Source organism: Dendrobium catenatum, unplaced genomic scaffold, assembly GCF_001605985.2.
Source record: "Dendrobium catenatum unplaced genomic scaffold, ASM160598v2 fragScaff_scaffold_156, whole genome shotgun sequence".
Classification (NCBI taxonomy): Eukaryota; Viridiplantae; Streptophyta; class Magnoliopsida; order Asparagales; family Orchidaceae; genus Dendrobium; species Dendrobium catenatum.
In genome coordinates this window covers 10,831,184-10,839,719 of record NW_021318618.1, presented here as the reverse complement: position 1 = coordinate 10,839,719, position 8,536 = coordinate 10,831,184, and positions in this window count along the sequence as shown.

Here is an 8,536-nt window from a genome sequence, read left to right as displayed (position 1 = left end):
CCTCTAGCCTCTCTCAAGTCAAGACAACAGCAAAAAATACCCTCATGGGTGATATAAGAGAGCTTATATAGAAGAGCTTTGAAATAACTCTTAATTGCAACAAACAGACATTATCTTCCAGGATGATCTAGAGATCGTCTAGGATGATCAATGCAATTTTAGCTTAATCAACCTGGGATGATTAGAATAAATTTGTTCTTATCATCCAGGACGATAAAATATCATCCTGTATGATTAGTAAAAATCATGGAATATCGACCACATAATCACATTAAATAGATTTCTGGACGATGGAAAAATAGCTTGATCATCTAGGCTGATCTCACGATCATCCCGGGCGATTTGTTCAAATCCATAAAATCGCCCAGAACATCACCCTGAATAGAGGCTGTCTGATATGTGATCATCTAGGAACAACTAAAATTTTTGAACTGATCGTCCCAGATGATCCTATGAATGTCCGGGATGATGTGATCATATTAATCAAACCTTAATTACATTTATTAATTATCAAATTAATTTAGGCATCCTGAACAATCGTACTGAATGTTGTTTGAACCAAAGGACTTGGGCCACATAACTCTCTAAGGCAATGTACTTAGCACCAACTGTGGAAAGTGTAACAGAGTTTTATTTTCTATTGGACCAAGAGACTAAAGACTATCTTATGAATTGGCAAGTCCCAAAAGTGCTCTTTTTGTCCACCCTACATCCTACAAAGTCAGAATTAGAATATCCAATGATTTCAAAAGAAGTGTTGTGCATAAGGTACCAGATTCCTAAGTTTTGGGTCCCTAAAAGGCATTTAAGAATTCTCTTAACAATAAACAGGTAGGATTTTAGGATCAGCTTGAAATCTAGCACAGAGACAAACACTAAACATTATATTAGGTCGGCTAGCTGTTAGGTAAAGTAGAGATCCAATCATTCCTCTGTACTTGTTTTGATCAACAGACTTTCCATTTGGGCCCTTATCCAACTGAACATTAGAGGTCATGGGAGTATTAATTAGCTTGGCTTTATCTATTTCATACTTCTTCAAAATGTCCTTTATGTACTTTGATTGATTTAAAAAGGTTCCACCATCCAATTGTCTTATGATAAACCCCAAAAAGTAGGACAACTCTCCCATCATACTCATCTCATACTCCCTACTCATTGTTTTAGAAAAAACATCATATAGCCTCTTATCAGAAGATCCAAAAAGTATATCATCAACATAGATATGAATAATGAGGACATCATTTCCTACTTCTCTTAGAAAAAGAGTGGTGTCTACGCTCCCCTTAACAAACTCCCTCTCTAGTAAGAAATTTGCTAAGCCTCTCATACCAAGCTCTAGGTGCCTGCTTTAATCCATATAAGGCCTTTTTTAATTTGAAAACATGATTTGGAAATTGAGAACTCTCAAAACCTAGGGGTTATTCTACAAACACATCCTATTTTATTACCTCATTTAAAAAGACACTCTTAACATCTATTTGGAAAAGCTTAAATCCTTTATAACTGGCAAAGGCAAATAGCACTCTAATGGCTTCCAATCTAACTACAGGGGCAAAGGTCTCCTCAAAATCAATATCTTCTATTTGGTTATACCCCTTAGTCACCAATCTTGCCTTATTCCTAACCACTATACGAGAATCATTCACCTTATTCTTAAAGAACCATTTGGTTCCAACAACTCTTTGTCCCTTAGGGTCTTTCTACAAGCTCCCAAACATCATTTCTAACAAATTGGTTTAACTCCTCTTGCATGGCTATGATCCAAAACTCATTTGAAAGGGCTTGATTAATATTGGTGGGTTCAATCATTGAGATAAAGGTAGAGTGGTTTACTTCCTTCCTAAATCCATGCCTAGTCTTAACACCTTCAGAAGGGTCTCTTAAGATCAATTCTTTAGGGTTTCTTGAAGAGTATCTTCAATCTCTAGGCAAAGTGTCTGTAGGTTCAACCCTTTCCTCCACATCTATATTTTCTACTCCTTGGATAATCTCACCTACTCCTTCTAAGTTTTGGGGCTCTACCCTCTTCTCTAAATTTTCAACTCCAATGGTAATCTCTCCAACTTCATCTTCATCCTCAACTCTAGACTTCCTAGGATCAGAGTCATCAAGCATTACGTGAGTAGTGTCCTCCACCACCAATGTCCTCTTATTAATTACCCTAAAAGACTTCCCAACACTAGAATATCATAAGAAAACTCCATCAAATTTTGGGTCAAATTTTCCTAAGTGAGACTTCCCATTATTATGAATGAAACCTTACAACCAAAGATGTGAAGGTGCGAAAGATTGGGTGTCCTACCCTTAAGGATTTCATAGGGTGTCTTATCAAGTTTGACTATAACATTCACCCTAACACATAACAAGCTGTGTTTACCACGTTAGCTCAAAACTATTTTAGAAGTGAATACTCAGCAAGCATGTCTCTAGTAGCTTCAACTAAGGTCTGCTTCTTCCTTTCCGCTACCCCGTTATGCTAAGAGGTCCAAGGTGCTGCGAAGTTATGGCTAATCCCCTTATCCTAACAAAAGTCTCCAAATCTCTCATTTTTAAACTCTCCCCCATGGTCACTATGGATGGTCAAGATCTCACAACCTAGCTTTTTCTGAATCCAAGTGAAGAAGACTCTAAACTCATCAAAAGACTCATTCTTATATGACAAAAATCTACTCCAAGTAAACCTCGAGTAGTCATCAACAATCACAAAACCATAGACTTTCCCTCCTAAGTTGGCAGTGCTAATGGGTCCAAACAAATCTATGTGAAGGACTTCTAAAGGTCTAGAGGTGCTAATATCCTTAATGGAGTGAAAAGTGGAATGGACTTGCTTCCCTAATTGGCAGGCATCATAAAGGTGATCTTTTGAGAAATTAAGCTATGGGACACCTCTAACTAGGTCTTTCTGGGTCACTCTCCTAAGGATTTTCATACTGGCATGACATAATATTCTATGCCACAACCAAGAATCATCAGCAGTAGTTTTTAAGCAAAAAGAAGCAGCATATTCATTATTATTTAAATCAGGCATGTAAACATTATTGATTCGCTTTTCCTATAAAATAATGTTATTATTTAAGCTTATGATGCAAGTATTAGGCAAAAAAATGATGAAGCCCTTATCGCAAAGCTGACTGATCTTGAGCAAGTTATGTTTCAGTCCATCTACAAGCAAAACATTTTCGATCAAAAGGTTCTTGGAGTTTCTAATTATACATGTGCCTACCACTTTCCTGGTGGTATTGTCTCAAAGAGTAGCCTTGCCTCCAGCCCTGGCCTCCAGCAAATTGAATTGATTAGCATCTCCAGTCATGTGTCTTGAGCATCCACGTTCCAGGTATCACATAATCTCATGAGGCCTTTTATGAGAGCAAGCATACAAAATCATCAAATGTCAGATTTAGGAACCCAAACATGTTTCGGTCCCTTCTTATAAAAAGTAGAATACAATACATGTGTGCTATACTATGAATCATATAATTTGGGTCTCCACACCCAATATGTACTACGGTGAATGATGCAAGTATGTGCAATGTGTCCTAACATGCCATATGAAAAATGTCTAACACCAGGAAAAGGATGTACTAATCTACGCATGTGGTGATGCTTCTTTTTAAAGTTATGTGATGCATGCAATGATGTTTTTTTATTTTCAGAAGCTTTGTGATTTGCTAACTCTTTTTCTAACTCTGCATGGGATGACTTCAAAGAGTTATGTGCATCAGATAATTCATTATACTTTTTGTTTAATGCATGAAACTCATCAAGTAATGACATTTAATTGCTATCATTTATAGAATGATATTTAAGAAGAATTTCATGTTCTTTTTGTAAATTTAAAAACTCCAATTTCAAGTTATCAGGTGATTTCTTAAGTTTCATATATGATGCATGAATTTATTCAAAAACTTCAAGTAGTTAATCATAGGTTAGTTCACATACTTCTTCTTGGTCACTTTGACCAAGATGATCATTAGCCATTAAGCATAAGTTTGTTATTTCTTCTTCAGCCTCAGTTTCAGAGGAGTCTAATACAAAGTCTGCCTAGAATGCCTTTTATAACCTCTTCTTGTCCTTTTTGAAGTTGGGTTTCTCCTCACCCTTCTCCTTGCTTGGGTGAGACTTAAGTGTAGGACAATCAGCTTTAACATGTCCTGGGTTCTTGCATTCAAAATAAATCATATCATTAAAACTCTTAAAATTTTTATTTCTCTTATCTTTATTCCACTTTTGATGGTTTTTTATCTTCTTCCTTAGAAAGCTTTTAAATTGCCTTATGATTAAGGCAACATCATCTCTTTCAGACCTGAAAGAATTAGTGTCCATGTTGTTGACCTTCAATGCTATAGTTTTCTCCTTCTTTATCTCACCCTTATCAAAATTTTTCTTATTCACCCCTTACTCGTAAGCAATGAGTGATCCAAGAAAGTTATCAATCGAATAAGTATTAAAATCTTTGGATTCAGTTATTACAGTAATCTTTGCATTAAAAGATGAAGGCAAGCATCTTAAAATTTTATTCACTTTTTCTTAGTTAGTGAATTCTCTTCCTAAGGCATGCAAAGGGGCAATAATTTGAGTAAACCTTGTATATATTTCAAAAATTGATTCAGAAGATTTCATACAAAAAAGTTTGTAATAATGCAACAAAATATTCAATTGAGATTTCTTAACTTCATTAGTTCTTTCATAAGTGATACACAATTTATCCCAAATCTCTTTACCAATAATGCAAGTTAAAACACGCATATAATCTTCAGATTTTAAAGCAAAGAAAAAATAATTAAAATATTTTGCATTAAGTTGTGCTAAATCCCTATCATCAAGAGTCCATTCAATAAAAGAAAGTAGAGCAGTAACACCATTAGGTTTACCAGTCGGAGGTGTATAACCATCTTTAACAAGCATCCACATGCGATAATCAATTTATTGAAAAAATTTAGACATGCGAGTTTTCCAAAAAATCAAAAGGAATATTATCAAACAAAGGTGATCATGTGATAGAATACCCTTCCACAGTATTACAATTGTAGGTGTTAGCCATGGATCAAAATTCAAAAAGTTTTTAAACTTTGTTTTTATGAATCCCGCTCTGACACCACTTGAAAGTTTATTAGGGATGTTAAGCCCTTATGAACTAGCCCGAGGCTAACCAAGAGGGGAATGAATTGGTATTTTTAAAAAATCTTTCACAATCAAAATCAAAACTGAAACCACAATTCACTCAAATAAAAAGTGCGGAAAGTAAATACGAAAAAAGTAGTAATAAAGGAACACAGAGATTTATAGTGGTTCGGTCAACTCGACCTATGTCCACTCCCTAGAGGAGCCATTCGAGTATTGCACTAAACTCAATGACTCTCCTTTTGATCCCATAGCTAGGCGTAGAAGCCCTTACAAAACCTCCTTTCCATCGACACCAGGGAGGCAAAGAACCCGACTCCTTTTGCTTCCTCCTAAAGTAGGTAGGGAACCTTGACCGATTGCTGAAGTAGACCTCCCTTGAACCTCCAAGGATAAGGGATGACGATTGGAGAAGATGACTTGGAACCTTTCTTGGAGCAACCCTTATGAACCCTCTCACAAACTCCCCCTTATAAGTTCCTATCTCTCTCTCTCTCTCTCCCTCTTCTCCCTCTCCTCTAGGCTCTCTCAGGTCATGACAATAATAAAACATACCCTCATGGTTGATATAAGAGAGCTTATATAGAAGAGCTTTGGAATAGCTCTTAATTGCAACAAACCGACATTATCATTCAGGAATATCTGGAGATCGTCTAGGATGATAAGTACAATTTTAGCTCAATCAGCCCAATACGATCTGGGACTATTAGAAGAAATTTGCTCATATCGTCCAGGACAATAAAATATCATCCTATATAATTAATAAAAATCATGGAATATCATCTAGACAATCGCATTGAATGGATGCCCGGACGATGAAAAAATAACTTAATCGTCCAGGCCAATCTCCCGATCGTCCCTGACGATTAGTTCAAATCTGTGAAAGTCATCCAGAACATCACCCTAAATAGAGACTATCAGATATGTGATCATCCATAAATAACTAAGATTTTTTAACTGATCATCCCGGCCAATTCTGCGATCGTTCGGGATGATATGATTATATCAATCAAGCCTTAATTGCTTTTATTAGATTAATTTAGGTATAATTATGTTGCATCATCCAGGATGTTGTCCTGGATGATGTCCGAAAATAAATAATACCTAAATAGATCTGGCGGCTGATTCTTTTTTATTTGGGCATATCATCCCGGCTGATACAAATATTGTCTAGGATGATGTGCTTAGTGACGACTATCTTAACTTGGATGCCCTAATTAGGGTTTTTATTTTTACCTGATCATCTAGGATGATATTTGGATTGTCTTGGATAATGTCCTCAAAATAGAGAACTCTAAGTCAGACAGAAAAAATTCCCCCAAGTGTCTGTTTGCAAGGTTACTTAGCATCAGAAACCGCATTTATTATAAATAGACCCAAGAAAGAAAAGGTTTACAAATTGACTCAGACCTAGTCTAACCAATCTTGAGATGGTTTAAATTGCAGTCTTGATCCTGTGAACCTAAAATGTTAGTAGGCAAGGAAATCGTTGAAAAATAGAAGTGTTTCTATCATCAAAATTCTATTTCTAAAAGCAGATACTCAACCAAAATTTTGAACCTTTTGAATTATATAGGCTTCAGTACAAAGTTGTTATTCTAGATATTATTTGAGTTGGTGCTTTCTTTAAATTGATGTGGATATATGCTTAGGTTTTCTTTGATGTAAAATTTATTAAAGGCCACTAAATACACAAGTATTCATGCCGAAGCAAGTAATAGGGTGATAGAGAAGAGTGTTGATCCAATGAGAAAGTATTTTTCTTAATTATAATTAAATTACAACTATTTAATGTAAATGCTAAAATGCTCAATTTATCCCACTTAATATAAAATAGAAGTTTTTTTTTTAGTTTTTTTCACTAAATGGAGACTGGCAAAAATTAGCATACAAATAAAAATTAAATATTTTGGACTAATTAATGCAAGATAATCTAGTTTCCTAATGAGACTTTTAATTTTAGATGTGGATCAGTGCATATGCATCCCTAGATCTCTGTCAAGCTTATAGAGTGAAAGGGAGGTTTTAAGGTATTCTTATAATTTTACTATATCCAAAGAACCTAAAAATTTTAATATCTTATGTCTAGGTATGCACATAATCCATTTTAATATTCATATTTTTTCCAATATTCCTACATAGTGGGTCTACATCACACTAAATGCTAACTACATACATGGCCATTATATGCATTAAATGAAGAATCTGAGAAATTTAAAATATCTATGAAGGAATTTAAAGCACAAGTGTCTATATTAGTAGTTGCTATGTCTTTACATCATTAGCCCAAAATTAGAGATTAATAAAACATGGATAACATAGAAAGTAAACTCATATTCATTTTATTCATATGAAAACATATAGGAGAATGAATTAGATAAAAGTCTCCTAAAAGGATTAATTGATGTTCTCTATATTCTTTCTTCCAATAATATAATTACTTACTTAATAGAGGCTAATGTCTCCCAAAGAAAAGTATCTTGCACTTCCCTTGCCTCGTTTAGACTTTACTTTAAGGGAAAACTATAGGAAGACACTACAAAATATAAGACTCCACTAAAATGACATAACTACCTAAATAAAGAACTGAATTTTTTTTTGAATAATTGTAAAAACAAACTTAGGCACCATGGCACTCGACTAGGTTGCACTATGGCATAAAATGAATTAGCACCATAACACTATAACACTTGCTCCGCTATAGTGTTTGGCTGACTTGGCATGGTTAATGATTGAATTGGTATTCTTTTAGTTTAGCTGGAGCTCCTCATTTTTGTAACTACTATGCCATGACACTATAAGGGTTGAGCGCTGTAGTGCTTTAAAGTGCAATCTCGCACTCCAACATTATAATGATTTTATGCTCCAATATTCAAATTTCTATGACTATAATGTTGCACAGTTATCTTCTAGCACAACATCATTGTGATGTGCGATGACGCTAACCTTGGATCAAACGTGGTGTTGATCCTCCCAAAATTGTAGAGTGATAAGTGCTAAAATGTTTGAATTAGGCGCTGGGGTGCTATAGATGCCAAAACCATGGCACTCATTCAATACTTATAATTTTTTTCCCTTTTTTAATAATTCTTTTTTACAGACACAACTAAAACAAAATAGTTTTACTACATTTTAACACAAAATGGTCACATACTTTCTGATTTATCAATTATCATTCTCCAAAAAAAGATGCCTTTAATGAGGTTGTGAGGCTAATGAATGATCCCAAAAGTTAACATTGTTGGGTCACAAAAGAAAATAATGAGTGTTTTATTATTCATGTAGACAATAAGGAGGAGATAAGAAATATAGTAAGCCTAAATTATATATATTTGAACTTTATAATCTACATCCTTGGTGCAATGTGTGGGAGGAGAGTCTTATATGAAAGGTAAATTATACAATATATAGA